The sequence below is a fragment of the Rhagoletis pomonella genome, unplaced genomic scaffold, assembly GCF_013731165.1.
Source record: "Rhagoletis pomonella isolate Grant_MI unplaced genomic scaffold, Rhpom_1.0 Rhpom_scaffold_00006, whole genome shotgun sequence".
Lineage (NCBI taxonomy): Eukaryota > Metazoa > Arthropoda > Insecta > Diptera > Tephritidae > Rhagoletis > Rhagoletis pomonella.
This window is the reverse complement of record NW_023458560.1, coordinates 15,026,046-15,045,230: the sequence shown is the minus strand read 5'-3', so window position 1 is coordinate 15,045,230 and position 19,185 is coordinate 15,026,046. Positions and strand designations below refer to the sequence as shown.

The 19,185-nt window shown below is 35.6% G+C and overlaps 1 long non-coding RNA gene across 1 annotated transcript; it reads left to right on the top strand.

Annotated features, from left to right (window-relative positions):
• Positions 1-17,536: 17,536 nt before the first annotated feature.
• LOC118741641 lies at positions 17,537-18,797 on the top strand. Its single transcript, XR_004993312.1, has 3 exons — positions 17,537-17,638; positions 17,704-17,752; positions 18,722-18,797. It is a non-coding gene; the product is annotated as an uncharacterized LOC118741641 (long non-coding RNA).
• Positions 18,798-19,185: the final 388 nt, after the last annotated feature.

Below are 19,185 nucleotides of genomic sequence, written 5' to 3'. Positions count from 1 at the left end.
ATTAACCGCTGCATCCCATATAACGGTAATTTAGAGAAATACAAAATCTTCGATAAATCAGTAAATATTGAAGCTAATTTATTCAAAATTGATGTTTGCAACAATTCTTTACCAAGAAGTACGCTTATAGTAAAATTTTGTAAAATGGGCGAGGCACCGCCCACTTATGATCACATATATGTATATCGGTAAACGTTCTACCAATTTGTACCAAACTCGGTATGGTTATTGTACTTGCCACATGTAAGCAAAGCGTTGAAAATTATTGAAATCGGACTAAATTACGGCCGCTTTTCATATAACGGTAAATTTCAGAAATGCTTGAAACTTCAATATTTCGATTTTAGGGACGCTAATTTACTCAAAATTGATACACCCCGGCTTACCATCTAGCGGTAGGTTTCGGAAAGGTGAAAAAACATATATTTAATACTTGCGCCGGGTATTTAATGTTCGGCTCCGCCCGAACTTAGACTTTCTTACTTGTTAATGTTACATTTTTCAAAACAGCAGGATGAATACATTGCAGCGCGAAGTATGTACTAACAATTTGTATGTACAAGAAAAACTCACAGTGTATGCTTTTAGTACGATAGTAGCAAAGATGAGTGTTTGAGAGACACAGAAGTAAAGGTATTGTAAGTTCAATGGTTAGAAACTGTGCTGAACTTAACAGTTTTAAAGCCACTGAGCCAAAAAGCTTAAAAGTATAAAAGCAAGCCAAAATCAGCTGTTTGCAGAAAAATTATTTGATCGATGATAAGCAAAATGTACGATAAATCGCGGAAGATGGGAAAATGCACTCTCACGCAAAACAACAATAATGCATCAAAAGAGGCAAATATGCACAAGGAATGACAAGAATATTAATTCTTAATTATTAATCCACGCACTTTATGTCTAAAACACAACAATTTATTAGAACTGCTTAGCACGTAGATAAACAAAGTAACTTTAGAAATTCTTTCAAACGAATGTTTAAGCGACCGCACAGTACGAACGTTGCCAACGTTGAGCTCAGAGCGTACTGCTCTGCAATTTTTCTCGATGTGGCACAAGCCTTCGACAAAGTATGGCACGACGGTCTTATATATAAAATTAAAAAATTGTTGCCGCCGGAATTCCACAAAATATTTAAATCATACATAACTAACAGAAAATTTGCTGTTAGAGTATCTAATTTCACTTCAAAAGTCATGTCGATAACGGCTGGCGTTCCTCAAGGTAGTGTACTCGGGCCTATGCTGTATATCATCTACACTTCAGATATTCCAACTAGCAAGGATATACTCACATCCACCTTCGCTGATGATACCGCCTTAGTAAGTCGTAATAAATGTCCCAACAGAGCTTCCAGAGACTAGAGAAACATTTACTACGCACAGAAGAATGGCTGGCAAACTGGCGCATAAAAGTAAACGAACAGAAGAGTAAACATACAACATTTTCACTCAGACCGCAAGTATGCCCCCAATCAAATTAAATAATGTTCATATCCCACAAGCCAACGAGGTGACATATCTAGGAATACACTTGGATAGGAGACTAACTTGGCGCAAACACAAATCAACCAAGATTACACAAATGAAGCTAAAGTCAGCTAGCGTGAACTGGCTTATAAACAGTAAATCAAAACTGAAACTAGATTATAAAGTACTTGTATATAATAAAGCGATTAAGCCTATATGGATGTATGGTATTCAACTGTGGGGTACGACCTGTGCAACCAACATTGACAGGATCCAAAGATTCCAATCTAAAACGCTAAGGGCCTTAACGGGAGCACCGTGGTATGTCCGCAATGAAAATATACATAGAGACCTGGGTATACCGATGGTTAAATATGTAATCGACAGCAGCAGAGAAAAATACAAAATAAATCTGCGTAACCACCCAAATCCACTGGCAAGTGGCCTGTGCAACACAACAAATATAATACGTCTGCAAAGAAGAGATCTACAAGCCTTTCATTGAGCGACGTTAAAACAACAGGGCTCAACCCCAGGGTTTGAGCTATATTATTGTAAAATAAGACGTAAACATGTTGTTAGGCTTAATAGATGTAAAATAAGCAGAGCCAACAAATAAATGCAAGTATAATTAAAAAAAAAAATAAAAAATAAAAAATTCTGAAGTGGGGCGTTCTTGAAAAGTTTTCTGGGATAGGGCGTTTTCGAACTGGCTGCCGAGATAGGTCGATCTTTCACTCAGGTGTCGATATACAACTTTTATGTATTTAATTTTAAAATGAATAAATTTTATGTTTAATAATATTAAATTTCTAGCAATAGAGTCTCTTAAATTTCGACCAACACTATTCAAAGTACTGCTTTCCTCATTTTCAGCTATTTCCTCATCATTAGAATCGGTTTCTAATATGCTTTCTGGTTCAATATCATCTATTTGATTACGCCTACATATATTATTAGTGCGCAACACACATTTATTATCTTCACTGTTTTTTGTGACGTATATGGTAAGGTAGTTTTCAAACAACGAAACCGACTTTTTAGAACTTCTATAACTCGCTCTACGATGTTACGTGCTTTTGCATGTTGCTGGTTGAATTTGTGTTCTGGTAATCCTGGATCGGGGTGTCTATATGGGGTCAATAAAAATGGTTCTAAGCCAAAACCAGAATCTCCTAGTAGCCAAGACCCTCGCTTACCAGCTTCGTACTGCGAGAGGTAATATTGTTTTGCACTGCTCGTGCTAAATACGAAAGCATCATGGCTTGCGCCAGGCCGAGTTGCATCTATCGGTCGTATTGTCATATCACAAATCTGTAATATAAAACAGTAGAATTAAAAAATTTACAAACACAATTTGAATTCATTCTTACAATCATTGCATTTATGCTGAAGAAACCTTTTCTGTTAAAAAAAAGATGTTCGTTCTCATAAGGCATTACCAGACAATATTGGCATTGTATACAGCCGTGCTGAAATAATTAAACGACGAAAATCGTCGTAAACTATACAGTGCTGCCAAGTTTTCCCACTTTAATACACTAGTCGAGTGGAAATTTTAGGCAATGGCGTGAAACTTAAGATACGATTCGACTCTCGAAAAACGACTTGCATTCGACACGGCTCTCGCAATGAGGGCGAATATTTTTGATACTGTGCTTCTACCCAAAGCAATATCGGCATCCTTTCCGACTGAAAGTTGATACGAACCTTCTGCGAAAAATCTAAGGCTTGCTGCCAATTTTAGTATAATTGGTATGGACGTTTCTTTGACGAAAGGTATTACTTCATTGAAAACTTCTAAAAAAGCATATTTGTTAAAGCGATAGCTGGAAACAAATCTAAAGTAAATAAAAAACTTATGAGTACATGGAGTATAACCGTTTATGCAGAACTTACGTAGAATCCGGTGTACTGAGGGGATTAGAGTTGTCTCTTAAATACCGTCTACCGATTTTATTTTAGTAATGTCGCTATATAGTATATGTCCTAGAAGCTTTACAGTATAGTTGGTGGCACTTTCAAAATGGGTGCGAATTATTGTTCTACAGAAATGCAATATACATATACTTATTTCAGACGAAATACCTTAAAAGTTTGAACGCAGGTGACAGGTAATAAGATCAACGGAAATAAGGTCAATTGACTTTATTTCCCACCCTGTTGCGAAATAAAGTCAATTGACATTATTATCTTTTTAAAAACGAAACAAAATCAATTGACATTATTTCTCTTTCAAACATTAAATTTGCTTAGCTTCGCGGCGGCCCGCGTTAGCGCGCCACACCGCGCTCGCGCCACGCGTACCCCTCGCGACCGGCGCGCACACCACGTCACGCTACGCCGCGGCCCCCCGGCCCCGCCTTCCCCGTCTCCCGCCGTGCTGTAACGCAGGTGGATTTACTTTTTGTATACGTTGAAATAAAATTTTTATATATTTTAAACATCGAGGGCTTATATTCAATAATACCCTCTATCTGCACATTTTTCACAAAGATGAGATTCTGATATAAAAATCCACCTAAGCTTTAACTGTCATCAGTGATATTAATGTTACCTTATATAACGACAGGTAATAAGTCCCACATGGTTTCTAAAATCACAAATTATTGTTTGTGCTAATTGCAGATAGAGGGTATTAATGAATTCAAGCCCGCGATATTTCACCTTTTTATATTTGTAAGTTGTTGGAAGCAGGGATGCCAACTTGGCTCAAACCGTGCCATTTGTCCCTATTTTACTTCAAATGGCACTTAATTTTTCAATTTGGCATAATTTATTATTTTTCTCTTTGCCACATTTTGGCACTTTTTTATCCTCAATATGGCACCTCATAACTAAGGATAGTTGGCAGCCCTGATTGGAAGATTTCTGCTGTGTGTTGGGGCAACAACTTGTCTGCAGTAAAAAAGCATATAATTTGTGTTTCAAAAGTGTGTGAAAACCAATCAATTAACTTATATGATCTCGGTTCCGATATTAAATAATCAATAATTGTTTATACCCGCATTTTGTCACATTGGCTCGTTGAATGTGCCATCTAATAAATAGTGTCGTCGTTCTCCTTAGCTGCTTTAAATGATGTCGTCACAAATTGCTGGCGGAGACATGAATACAGTGTAAGAAAATTCTTTTTCTATAATTGTTTCCTTATAGAAAGGTTGGCTTCCTTTCCACCTTAGACATTCCGAATTCGTTCAAAATATGCTAATTTAAAACACAGAATTCTTTCAGTGTTCCTCCGGGGTTTTTGGACATGGACTGTTTCATCAATTTAATAGTGTTCGCTTTATTTTTGTGGAAACGAAAAATGTTTTGCAAGTTATGGATCATTTCTACACTCTTTCTTCAAATATTTCTCGTATTCCATCTGTGCGCAGGTGTTTAGTTTTTCGCATCGTGTTTTTACATATTCGTAATTTAAATTTTTTTAATAAAATCAATTGGTGGTAGTTCATGATTGTGTGTGGATTAATATCACAACACTGAGTATTTGGCAATAACCTTTTTCATCTATTAAAAAACAACACTTACGGGGCAATGTTTATTGTAAGAACAACATTTTTTGATGTGTATACATCTTTGGTTTCGGTAGGGGTAAAATTTGCGAAGCTGTAACGCATAATCCAGCACAAAATTTCGAAGGGCTTAGCATGTGTATTTCAGCATAAAATGTCAGTATTTCGGTTCATGACCAAAAAAAGAAAAAATATCAAATCGTTTTCCCCAGACACAATAAAGCTGCTGTTACCCTCTAAATGCGTTGTCAAAGATGTGACAAAGGAATAGTTTGAGGCCAGCGAAGATTCTGAAAGCGAAAACTAATTAACCAATGATAGTGTACACACATTTTATAAATAAAGGTAGTCAATATATTTAAATAGTAAATTTTTGGCTAATATATATATTATATATATTTTATATTTATATGCGGTGTTTCCAAGATATTTTAACGCCCTTGAGTCACAAGTATATACAAGTATATTTTATCAATCATACCGATAATGTCATGTATTAAAAGAATTAAAAATGAAAATGAATAAAAAAATTAAATCAGCAAAATGAATAAAATTAAGTGAAATTAATGTTTAATTTCTAACCTAACCGACATTTGTATGTGTGTAACTGAATCGCCTTTATATATAAAAATATTATCCAAATTTTCGAGCTTGACTCCCTAATCTGTTATTAGAAAAAGAGATTAGCCATGCAAAATTATAATTAAAAATATCTCAGATTAAACCGATAACTTTTTGGTGTCCAACCCAGTTTTATCGATTATACTTGCGAAGAAGAGGAGGAATGGAAAGGTATTTTAATAAAATATTCAGTTAAAATATATTTAAATGGCCTATGTGTTGCAAAAAAAAGTGACCACGGTGGCACAGAGAAGAAGTTTAACTTTTCCTCAAGTTGTGTGAATAACAAGCACAACCAATTTGACAGCTAACGAGCTTTGATTGAGATTATATTTATATGTAAACGTACTTTTATGCTTTGCATATGTATACACATCAAATTTCATGAGTACCTAGTACTCACGCCTTTTTTTTCTATGAATCGACATACTTTAAGCATGGTTGACGCTATTTCCATTTGAATGAGGAAATAGCATCAATGACGTTATTTCCAAATTTTTGTTGACTTTATTTCGGTTTTGAAAAGGTAATAATGTCAATTGACTTTATTTCGCACCAGGGAGAGAAATAAAGTCAATTGACCTTATTTCCATTGACCTTATTACCTGTCACCTTGAACACATAATAATATTGGAAAATCACATCCATTGGGCCAATCGCAACGCAGGAGCGTTCAATATCCTCAATGGTGCAACAGGTCGATTTAATCTGACCTTCACGGCCCCTTTTCTCACTTGGCTATTTTTAGTAATAGCTCGACTTCAGCACCACTTGGCAGCACGTTTTTGCAATAGTATTGCATACATATTTAAAACATTATCCAAATAGGATCATAAATAAGATTTTTAGTAATAACTCAACTACAGCGCCAACTGTCGGATTAAATTGTGAAACTAAACCATCCAGAGACCCACTCAAACACAAAAAGTTTCGTTAAAATCCGTACAACCATTTAGGATGATTTCACTCACCAACACACCTACAAAAGAATTAAAGAATATATTCAAAGATAGCTAAAGGTCGGTGCGTTTGTAGGCCTCACACCCGTTTCCAAATAGCCCAAATTTTCTCCATGAGTATGGGCTTGATTTCAACTACATACATATCTGAATACTTTCAGAGATATGCAGTATAAAAATTCGATTTATTGCGATTGGTTTCGTTTATATCCATACCAAGTTCCAGAACTCAACCATGCACACTTTCAGAGATATGTAGCTTGAGAAATTCGGTTTGTATGGGAAGTGCTACGCCCCCTTTACATATAGATTTTTGTTTAGCCTAAAACCATCCTTGGCACACGTGCGGCAGGTGGCAGTTTCAAAAAAATCGGTTCAGCCGCTCTCGAGCCTTGCGAAAACTAAAAAACGGCTATATATTAGCTGAGATATATAATAAATTATAATTATATTTTGACAGTATCCGTTGTTTCTGATTGGCGTAAAAAAATCTTGCCAAGTGGCGAATTCGCCCCTTGATATGGTCGTTGCTCAAAGCTATTTATATTCGAAATTGCATTAAAATTTGGAAAACAGGAATCTATAAGCTTATCCAGGTAAAAAGCTACCTAAGTACCGAATTTTAAGCAAATCGGACCATAAATATGATTTCTTCGAATAGATCGGTCCCTGGTCCACTCCTCGGAAAAAATGGATCATATATGCTAAAAAGCTACCTACGTACCGAATTTTAAGCAAATCGGACCATAATAAGATTGTTTCGGACAGATCGGTCCCTGGTCCACTTCTCGGAAAAAATGGATCATATATGCTAAAAAGCTACCTACGTACCGAATTTTAAGCAATGGTCCACATCTCGGGAAAAATGGATCATATATGCTAAAAAGCTACCTACGTACCGAATTGTAAGCAAATCGGACCATAATAAGATTGTTTCGAACAGATCGGTCCCTGGTCCACTTCTCGGAAAAAATGGCTCATATATGCTAAAAAGCTACCTACGTACCGAACTTTAAGCAAATCGGACCATAACTGCGATTTTTTCGAATAGATCGGTCCCTGGCCCACTTCTCGGAAAAAATGGATCATATATGATAATATATGCTAAAAAGCTACTTACGTACCAGATTTTAAGCAAATCGGACCATAATAAGATTTTTTCGAATAGAACGGTCCCTGGTCCACCTACACGAAAAAAGTTAATTTTTTTTAGCCTAAAACATGGTGGTTACCGAAAGCTATTTATATACAAAATTGAAAATCGGACCAGCCGTTCACGAGATTACCTGACACCTTTTTTAAGAAGTTTCACTTCTATCATGTGTACGGTGTTACACACGCATTTATTTATTTTTTAACATGTGGCAACCCCCTAAATATAGTGTAGAAACAAAGTCATCTCAAACTCATTTCGATGAATTTAACTTATTAAATGGGCGGCAACCCTCTTTAAACACCTTAAAAATATTCCTTGTGTTGAAACTAAAGATTTCTAAACACTCTTTTGTTGGAGATATTTTAATATTTCATTGCGTATAACTTAACTAAAATCGACTTTTCAAAAAGGTGGCAACCATCTTCAAAATATTGTAATAACTGGTTTAACTTTTTAAATAATTTCTACTTAATTTTTTAAAAGGTGGCGACCCTTTTCGAAAAAGTGAAACCATGTTGCCCATCTACAGTCCAAATCTTTTAATTTGACACCTCAGTTTTGAAAATCGAATGAACGATGCCGATCTGATAGCACTGATTACTAAATAATTTGAGTCTAATTGTTTAACAGGTGGCAACTTTTTTTTGAAAAAGTAAAGCCTTATTGCACATCTACAGCCCAAGCCCTTTAATTTGACACCTCATTTTTGAAAATCGAACGAACGGTGCGCGTATTAAATATGTATATAGATTATTTACTTACATTTCTTCAAAGTCCGTTCGTGTCTGCAAGATTTGTAATGTTTTACTTATGTATGTATGCAAGTACGTATGTATTATGTATGTATGTATATATTACAATTCTATTAGTGCAGTAAATTAAGCAGTCAGTGCATATGAAATCAAATTAATTTTTTAATCTTTGCCTTGAGGCTGTTTAAAGATTAAAACGAAAGTATGTAAAAGTGTGTGTAAATGAAAGCACCAACGTCATCATATAAAATATATTTTAATCGATAGCCAAATAGAAATTTTATCAGAGAGCCAATATGAATGGGTATAAATGTATGTATGTACATACCCTGCAGGAAATGTATCTAACTATAAGTTAAATTGAAGTTGATTTGGAAGGAACTAAAGGTCACTATTATCTGTATATTTTCTTTGAGGAAAGTTCACTAGTATATTTCTATGGTGATGACCGCGAAATAGTCAAGATGTCAACTACATTGAAACTATTCAAATTTCATAATTTCACTTTCATATTCTGCTGTAGGTGGTCCCATATTCGAATTCCGTCTGACTTTAAAATGATAATATTAAATTTCAATAAATAAGTTTTCATTAAAAAACGGCCTCAAGCTCAATAAAAATTGTTGAATTAAATTTCAATCTTCAATTTCTTTATCCTGATTTCGAAAAAGTATTTGTGAAGTGCACAATTCAAATGTATGCAAAGTAACATTTTTATGAGGATATTTAAAAAGAAACTTGTTGAAAGAAAACAAACTCAAGATTATGTCTACATGAGTCCTGCATTAGTCTTCACCAAGTTTCATGTTAGCTTTTTGTAGTTAACTAGAAGTAATATATTTTATAGAAATCCCACAGAATAGCTATGTAACTGTAAGTAGGTTGTTTTTTATCAATTGATAACTTTTTTCTGCAGGGTATTTAAGAATTTATTATGTTCATACGATTTTTCATATAAACCTACATATATTATCTTATTACAAGCAAGAAAAACTAAAGAGTAAAACATAATTCAAAATGTATAACAGCCATGAGCCGTAATATAGCAGACTCAAATCTTGCAATAGTTTTTACATATTACTACTTTCTTTCTTTTAAGCAATGGCATAGATAGCTCCATGCCAAAAATTTAATCCGTAATTCATTATCGACTCACATATCTTCCCCTGTCTTCATCAAATAATGATGTACATATATACCCTGTGGGGAAAACCTCTAGTTCTGAACTGGTGCGCTTCTAGTACATTTAGACCCAGTGCTGGTTCGCGATAAATCTCTTTTGCATGCAAGCAACTGGCGAATTTAACATGGCGATGCCCTAGGAAGTGTCAATTGCCCCCCGCTGCATCCCTTTTTCGATAGTTCCGAACCAGTTCTAAAATCGACGGACGAAAGAAAAAAGTATCATGATTTTTCAATCCTTTTGGTCCTTCCGTGTGTGCGATTTTAAGTTATTTTGGAAGAAATGTGTTTTCAATTTGAAATTAAATTTGTTTGAATGATTGTAAGAAATGTACGTTTACATACCTTCAGCTGTAGCTCAGTTTGCAGAGGTGCCCGCTGTTATTTCTTAGATTCCAGACTGTCCCAAGATGTTGAAATGTTAACACAAATTTTAGTTTTGTATTACCAAGCTATGAAAAAGCATCTGCGACGTACAGAATAGAAGCGTATTTGAACGAAAAAGCCGCCGAACACATATATATGTAAAGTAAACAAGCCCCCCGCTGCATCCCTTGTTCGATAGTTCAGAACTAGTTCTAAATTCGACAAATAAGATCTAGTTCGTTCTGCAGCCCTTTTTCTATAGTTCCGAACCATTTCTAAATTCGTCACTTTATATATAGATTTCTAGTGAAAAAAACTGAAAAAAAATTAGTTTTTTAAAAGTACCACTGTTCGCCGATTTTGGCCTGGTGGGGATCTAGTTCCTATCGGCCTAGTTCCTTTTTGGCGATAAAGACCTAGTACGGAACTAGAAATTTGATTCACTAGTCCGCGGTTTCCCTACAGGGTACATACATATTTATTGTTATTGAAGGATTCTCTTATTTTTTAGTGAATTTATATTATTTCGTCAATTTTATGGCTTATTATATGCAAATGTACATATGTATAATAAATGTGCTTCCCTTATGCGTATATGTATATGCATGTAACTAAAATAATCTATTGAAAGCACGCTCCAGACGTTTAGAATATCTAGTACAATATGCATACATATGTAATTCTTTATATGTACCCTGCAGGAGAATTAATTAATTTAAAAGTAATTTATAAACTACTTTTTTTCAATGATAACTAATTGAAATTCTCACTATTTTACCGGCAATGAACTCATGTATTTAAAATGGCGATGTCCTAGGAAGCAGTCAACTACCTTTTACCTTTTACCTTTAAGGTCAGTCGTTTGAATTCGCTTTCATTCTGCACTTCACAGATGCTTTTTCATAATTAAGAAAATCCGAAATTAAAAGTTTAAAATTAAATGCTTCGCCTAATGAGATTTGAACATGGACACTCATGGCCGCAACCAATTGTAGCTAACATCTTTGCACGCTCAGCTACAGCCATACATTGCAATGTGCTTTTAAATGTTCAGTTTGAATTGTGTGCAAGCAGCAAGTCGACTGTCCGACTCTGCATTTAATTTCAACTACTTTCAAATGAATTGCGTTTACACAACCTCAAAGTCAGTATGTTTCTTTTGAAAACGTTGGCGTTCTGCACTTCACAGATGCTTTTTCATACTTCCAAGACACAAATTATTTCTTTGTGTTAAAAAAGTATCGAGATTCGAAACATTTACTCATTGAATTTGTTTTAAAGTAGTCCTTCAATTAGTTGATTAAAAAAAAAAAAAATCACTTGTTTCCGTCAGGGTACTGATTGAAATTGGTTGCTTACTGATGTATACATATATATTTAGTAAAATGTACTATGTACGTAGAATTAGCTTTGTTTATATTTGAGGTAAAATCGCCGCCGGCTGCTTGTTCTATTTCTTACTGCACAGGTTAATGCCATGAATAAAATATTTTGTGGATTAAACTCACTTCTTGGCTAATCCTTTAAAATAAAAAAATATGTGTGCATGTTATAGTGGAAATATCATGCATTAATATCTGATTTCTACACGAAATTCCGGGGTATATGTGTTTATAACTTTTCTCCTCTTAGTAGTAGTAATATAATTAGACTCAATATGAGATGCTTGAGCCAAATTATGTGCGTTGTATTTATGGTCTTATTTGATTCAATTCAGAATATTTGTTAGAAACACGTATAAAGACCAAAGTATTCGTACAAAACAACTATGAATAGATGGCCGAGCTACTTATTTGCAAAAGCCCTGTTAGCATGGGCGTACGCAGACATAATTTACGGGGCGGTTGAGATTTTTTTTAATATTAATTTTATTAGAAATGTTAAAAGATAGCAATCAAAAATTTATAGTAATTTACCTCATTAATTTTTCTCTTTTTAACAGACTTAAAAAAAAGAGAGGGCTATCAATTCATCGGAATATTTTTTTTATGTATGTTACCGCACAACTTTGAACCACATTAACCGATTTCGATAATTCTTTTTCAGGTGTGTCAGGGGAGGTGCCATACTAATTTGGTTTAGAACCGATCATTGGATCATGAAGAAATCAACGGTACTTTTATATGAGAATTGAAGTCGGTTGTGTTTTTTGCTTAAAAATTACTTGTTATTGTAACAATTTAGCTGTACCGAGCCCTACATTTATATTGCACAAAGTTTATTATGAACTTATAGAAGAGATAAAATACAAATTTGTTAGTTACCTTAATTGCATACAAATTTTAAAATGTGACTTCGTCTTTACACCAAAATCATAATCTTTTCATTATTTTTAACCCATTTCAAAAAAGGAGGAGGTTATCTATTGGTCGGAATACTTTTTTTTTATGTACATATGTTACCGCATAACCGATTTCGACAATTCTTTTTCTGGTGCCTCAGGGAAGGCTGGCGTTCGCTGTAGCCGAGAAGCTCGGTTAAAACTTAGCAACAATGTGAACGCCAAATATTTCATTTAACTTTTACTGTTCCTTATTTGTGAGCCGAAATGGCGCTGATATATTCATTCAACAATTATATCCATATATTTCTTAAAAGGGGTCAAAGTTATTCTTAAGCCCCCTGCTCTTGCAACTCTGACGATATCTGCCCTGAAATATTTGATTAGTTTAATAAACAAAAACCCAGTGTAAATTATGTCAAAAAGATCTCTTTCCGCCACGTAAAAACAATCTCCAATGAAAAATAAGAACAAAGCCTCCGATGGGACCCCTCCTTGTGATGACGAAAACGGGAAACGTTTAATGGACTACGATTTGAGCGCATGCACCTAGAATGTCCGGCATCTTAATGGGGAAGGTGCCTCTGCCCAGCTGGTTGGTGTTCTCGTAAGGACAAAAGCTGACATAACCACTATCCAAGAAATGTGTTGGACGGGGCAAGGCAAACAATTTCTGGGGAATTGCGACGCCTACTATAGCAGCCATGTAAAAGGGCTGAAATTCGGTGTTAGATTTGTGGTGGGAGACTCCGTCTCGGAGTTCTGTCATTCAACCCTGTGGACGAGCGTCTCGCAACAATCCGAGATTATTCTGCGCCCATGCCCGACGGAAGAGAAGAACAAGGCGGAATGGATTTTTGGCGCCACTGTCGGAAAATTCAACCTCCACATGGTACTAGGTTCACGTACAAAAAGATCCATCAAACTACTTGGCTGCCTCCAGATCGAAAAACAAAAAGCCAAGGCGATCATGTTGTGACAGACGGAAGGCACGCTTCCAGTGTTTTAGACGTACATACACTCTGAGGCCCAAACATCGACTCGGACCATTTTGTTGTTGCAGCCAAGATACGCCACTGCCTCTGTGCAGCAAGAAATGTGCGCCAAAAATGCAAGAAGGCTTAATGTTGTAAAGCTGCAGTTACAACAGAGTATTCGCTACTCGACTATCGGACCTGATCTCAGAGAGCACTCTTCAACAAACCGACATATGCCAGCAGTGAAATCACATTTCCCGTTCATTAAGTACCGCCGCTGAAGAAATAATCGAATTTTAGCTAGCCTGAAAGAACAACTGATAAGTTAAGCGACTTACGGAAGCTTTCAAGATCAGAGCGAACTCCTGTAAAAATAACCATGGCGACCTGGTAACCAATGTCCACTTTTCCACCCTACTGAATGGCAGCAGCAGTGAAGGTAGTGGAGAAGACCAACCTGAGTGGATGATGGTGGAGTCGATGTTCCACTCCAAAACAACACATCTGTTGGAGCTGATGGCCTGCCAGCCGAGCTATTCAAGTATGGCGGCGAGGAGCTGATAAGAAACATGCATCAACTCATATGCAATATATGGGCAGATGAATGAATGCTCGATGACTAGAATTAAGTGTGCTCTGAACAATCCACAATAAAGGCGATGCCGCCATAAGTTCCAACTATGGAGCGTATTGTGTGCCCACCATCAACGAATCGCTTGGGCCTTATCAATATGGATTTATACTTGGCAAATCCGCCATATACCAGATATTCGTGTGATTTATTTGATCCGATGTTGGAGAAGATACTAACAGCCGCAGAACTGATGACGACATCGATATCATCGGTAACAAAAACCGCGAAGCCTACTGCCTACTCCAAGTTGAATAAGGAAGCAAAGCGAGGACAAGACGAAGTATCTCCTATCATCAAGCAAACGATGAGCGCATTCGAGCCCTGGCAATCACTTCAGTTGATAAATATAATTTCAGGAAATAAAGAGAATTTCGTTTACTCGGCGGGAGACCCCCCAAGTCGATGGAATGAGAAGTGGAGAAGGACTTGGCTTTATTTTGGATTTCCAATTGGCGTCAGTTGGCAGAGAAGAAAAACAAGTGGGTTGCTTTGTTGAACTCGTCCAAAAGCGCCAAATAAGATGAAAATCTTATGTTAACTTATCGTTATTCTATACACACATACATATATTCTCTTTATCTCTTGTCCAAAAATGTCTACCGGGATTAGTCCGGCGATTAAAGAGGACACTTCGTCACAAGCGTACCTAAGCGATGTACAGTTTTTTATTTCATTTTACCTTTATTGCTTCGGCCCAAATCAGAGTAGCATATTTAAAGTAAAACTAAGCTTAGCTCCCTGCTATAAAGGATTTTTCATGTATGTTTAGACCACCAGGTAGACAGGTATGCTCGAACACTCGAAGCCTTTTTGAAAGCACACCCGAGGTGGGTCTTAAAATTTTCCAGACTATCAATCTTAACGTCCAGACTTAATTTCGAGCTTGTTTGGATGTGGTGGATACGGAGCCAACACTTAATCTTATTGTTTTTTGATCCACCTAAACTCCTAGACGTTAACCACTTTTTTATGCTTTTTATAGTCTCGCTAGCTTTACTCAATCTCCTGGAAATATTTCACTACAACAACTAAGACGAAATCGGCTGCGAATCCAATTATTTTTGTACGAGGCCAGCATACCGATAGGCAGGATGCCGTCATATATTAGATTTCAAAGGAGCGGTCCGAGAACAGATCCATGAGGCTCACCTGGCAGCATATATGTACATACGTATGTAGTAGGTATGTATATATTTACCTATGTATGCAAATCCATATGAAAGGCAGAGTAGAAAGAAGTCATTCGTTTCGTGCTATTTCAGCTCACTTTTTTAAATGGCTATTTGCATTCTTTTCGCAATAAATAAAGCCATCAAAGGTGAAAAATGAATTGCAAATATTAAATACACCATATGAAAAGTAAAAAAAAAAACATATGTATGTATGCACATTATACTGCATCACCAAAAAAATTTGCGGGTTTTCCACCGGGATTAAAAAACTTATTATATTTGAAGACGTCCAGCAAAATATTTCGGAAAAATATTAAGGTGAGGTGAACCGATTTGAAAATACCTCCAAAAATTGAGTTTTTTATGAATTAAAAAAATTTCTTAAAGAACTTTTTGGAAAAAATCCCCTCAGATGACAAAACAGATTAAGCTTAAAAATCTGCATAAAAATATTTAAAAATCTTTTCAACGGAATCGTAATAATGAGATTTTTGATGATGTTTTTTACTTTTTTCAAAAATTCATTTACGAAAAACTTGAATAAAACTATGTATTCTGATTTAGACTTACGGGGTCTCAATAGAACGGTATTTTCCCATTCTTTTCGTTTCTGTCCAAAAAAACTCGTCCACGTACCATTTTTTTTTCAAATACAAACACATCTTTATTCAACTTGGAATGACGCTGGTACATCCTATCTTTCTCTTTCATCATTTGAATGAGTTTATTAGCAAAGAATTAAAAAGGGTGACAAAATACCTTTTCAATGATACCTCCCAAGTCTAAATCGGAATATTGTAGGCTCAGTTATTCAAGCTTTTCTTATACCAATCCTTGAAAAAAGTTAAAAAAACAGCATTATTACTATTCCGTTGAAAATTAAAAAAAAAAAAATTTTTTTAATATTTTTATGAAAATTTTTTAAACTTACACCCCTATTGCGAATGTCGACTGGCAGTAGATAAACGACTATTAAGCGATTATCGATGCTATTGCGAGTGTCGCTTAGTCGCTCAATTAGCGACTGTGAATACTTTTTAATCGCTCATCCTTCTATTGCTGTTTTTTAGTAGTTGGAGTTTGCGTTTATAAAATTTACATAAGAAAGTGGTACTATAATGGATAAAAAGTAAGTCAATTGAACTGGAAGTTGTAAAAAATTGTGAAATATACATATGCAAGTATGTGTCTGAATTACAGATCAAAAATTATAAGCAACAAAAGGCAACTTGCGCGGTTGTTCGTACTGATGCAGGAGAGTGAAGACATAGGCAAAGGAATTTCCGGAAAGAGAAGGGGAGGAAGCTCCGCTTCTATTGGAAAAGATACATATACAATATTTCTTGTGCATATAACTCCGGCTACGCCATCCACAGTGTTTTTGCGCAGAGCCAACATCAAAAGTTTATACAAAAAAACTGCATAATTTATTAATTGACTAGTGCTCGGAAATTTGAAATCTTTATTTTAAATTAAAGTTGAATTCTTTCAATACACTTGTTATGTTGTTATGTTAAAGTTTTTAAACTCGGGTCACGCGTTTGGACACAAAAACCCAACATCATTGTACAAAAAACTTAACCGTACCGTATTTCTTAAACTTCCATAAAGTTTATTAATGAGGAAAACAGCTTTTCCTGCAAATCATGTAAAGCCTAAAAACTGTGAAGCATCGGGAACGCAACTTCTATTCATAAAACTCACACATGTACATACACCTTCCAAGTCCAAGGGATCCGACGAATCTCGCAATTCCCTCCTTGCTTTAGCTAACTCTACTAATCTATTAGCTTCGGCATCATCTTCTTCATCACTAAACCATATTTCAACTGTGTCCATTTCTTTAATTTTATAATAAAAGCAATTATTTTAAAAATGATGTAAATAAAACACTCAAGAAACAAATGTAAACAAACAATTCTATCGACCATTCACAATAGTACAAATTTTTATCGATCAAGTTACACAATAGCAAAATAAAAGATGATCGACTCGATCGACAAATTTCTATTCTACTGCCAGTCGACACTCGCAATAGGGGCCTTAAACTGTTTTCTCATTTAAGGGAATTTGTTTCAATAAAATATTCAAGAAACTATTTTTATTCATGAAAACCTCCATTTTTTGTATTTCAAATCGGTACAGCTCGCGTAAATCTTAATATTTTTCCGAAATATTTTGGTGGAAACACAGTATCGATTTTTTTTTTGTATGGGGAGTGATGCTGTCTATTGTACATATGTACGCACACACATGCAAGTCGAATATTAAAATGCATTCGTAGCCGTCGAAAAAATCTGAGCTTCAATGCTCAATGTACGCAGCCATTTACATACATACGCATGTATACATGTATATATGTATGTATGTGTGAATATGCACATGAATTTATATCATTTTAAGTGACTTTTGTGAAAACATCCGCGCATACGCTATGCGCCAGCAGTAAGGGTGGGTAACTCTGTAAATTTTCGTGTGCTGACTCAGTAACTCCAACTCACTTTAATGAGTCAGCACAGTGAGCTGGCACAAGTGTGCTATCGCACAATTGGTATGTACATCGAAATTATTGATGATGTTAGTAATCGAAATCGATTTAGAAATGGTTATCTTTAGCTTCTGTTCGTAGCTGGCCGGAAAAATTTTACAAAGCTGATTTCAACTGGTGAGTTCATTTGCAAAATAATTCCCTACTTAGTTTTGCTTGAGAGTTGTCACATAAGAATCTGTTAAATGGGCTATGCATGTAAGAGGTTACCCAACGCACAGCACTTCACATGTAGAATTCTGTTTGGTTTTGATTTTTACGTAAAAATGGTATAGCAGTGCAAGTATGCATAACTTGGCTATTCGCCTTGCTTCTTTTTAAATTTGGTAGTCGTATATTCAATTGATGGTTAGTCTAGTGATGCCATCTATTATGGTACTCTTTGGAAGATCGTATTAGGTTCATTCCTTATCTTTTTGGACTAAAATCTGAAAAGCGTCAAAATGCCAGAGCGTAAGCAAAATGCGCTCACTAAAAGAGAGTAACAGGAAAAGTAAAGGAACGCAAAAGAATGGCAACAACAAAGCTAACGTCAAATAAGAACAGAAATGTATATACAAAACACATTCACACAAGCACAAGCACAATAAACACTTGCTATATCAATTATTTTTTGCCTCCTTCCAATTTCAATTCATTTCTTTTACTTTTTAGATTATTCACACTTTTTGCGTATTCTTTAATTTCCGTTAATTTAAATTCAGTTGAGTTTGACACTTTTCAGGATTTTGCCAGAAAAAATTCTTCTGACTAAATCTGACTACTTCGGACTGATGAGAGTCACTCTCACTGGGCGTTGCTCTCTCATTTTTGCTGTCATTTCCGAGTTAAGGAACGCTTTTTGGACTAAATCTGACTACTTCGGACTTTTTCTGACTATTTCTGGGAGATAAGGAACGCGCATATTGTGTGAATGTGTGAGCTCATCAATTGAGTTACCACATCGACACAGTTCTAAACAATGCAAGCCGCACCGAGCTATGCAAGTGTCAGCACATCAACTGAGTTACCATATCGACTCTGTAGCACACTGAGCTATACATTGTCAGCACATAAACTGAGTTACTGAGTTACAAATTTTTTCAGAGGTGAGTCTGAGCGTGCGGCACAGTTCTAAGAGTCAGCACAGTAACTCAGCACAGTGCTGAGTTACCCAGCTCTAGCCAGCAGTTGATTCCGCATTCGTCGACGCGGACGTTCGCGAGTCCTTTGGCTCAACCGAAAGGTGTTCAAGCGAAAGATGCTATTAACGAAATATTCATATTTGTGTTTGTTCAATAATTTTTTTACAACATTTAAGTGGGCTAATTAAAAAATATAAATGCATGATGTCGTCCGATATATGTACATATGTATGTACATATGTGCAAATACATGTATGAATGTACATACATACATATATATGCCTGCATTTGCCACCGATGATGTGAAAAAGGGTTTAATTAACAATACATAAAATCGCTTAAATGAAAAAGTGCGTTTAAAGCGCACCTTTGGCTACAACAAACTAAAAGCCTTAATAAATATACATATAAAAGCACATGCGCATG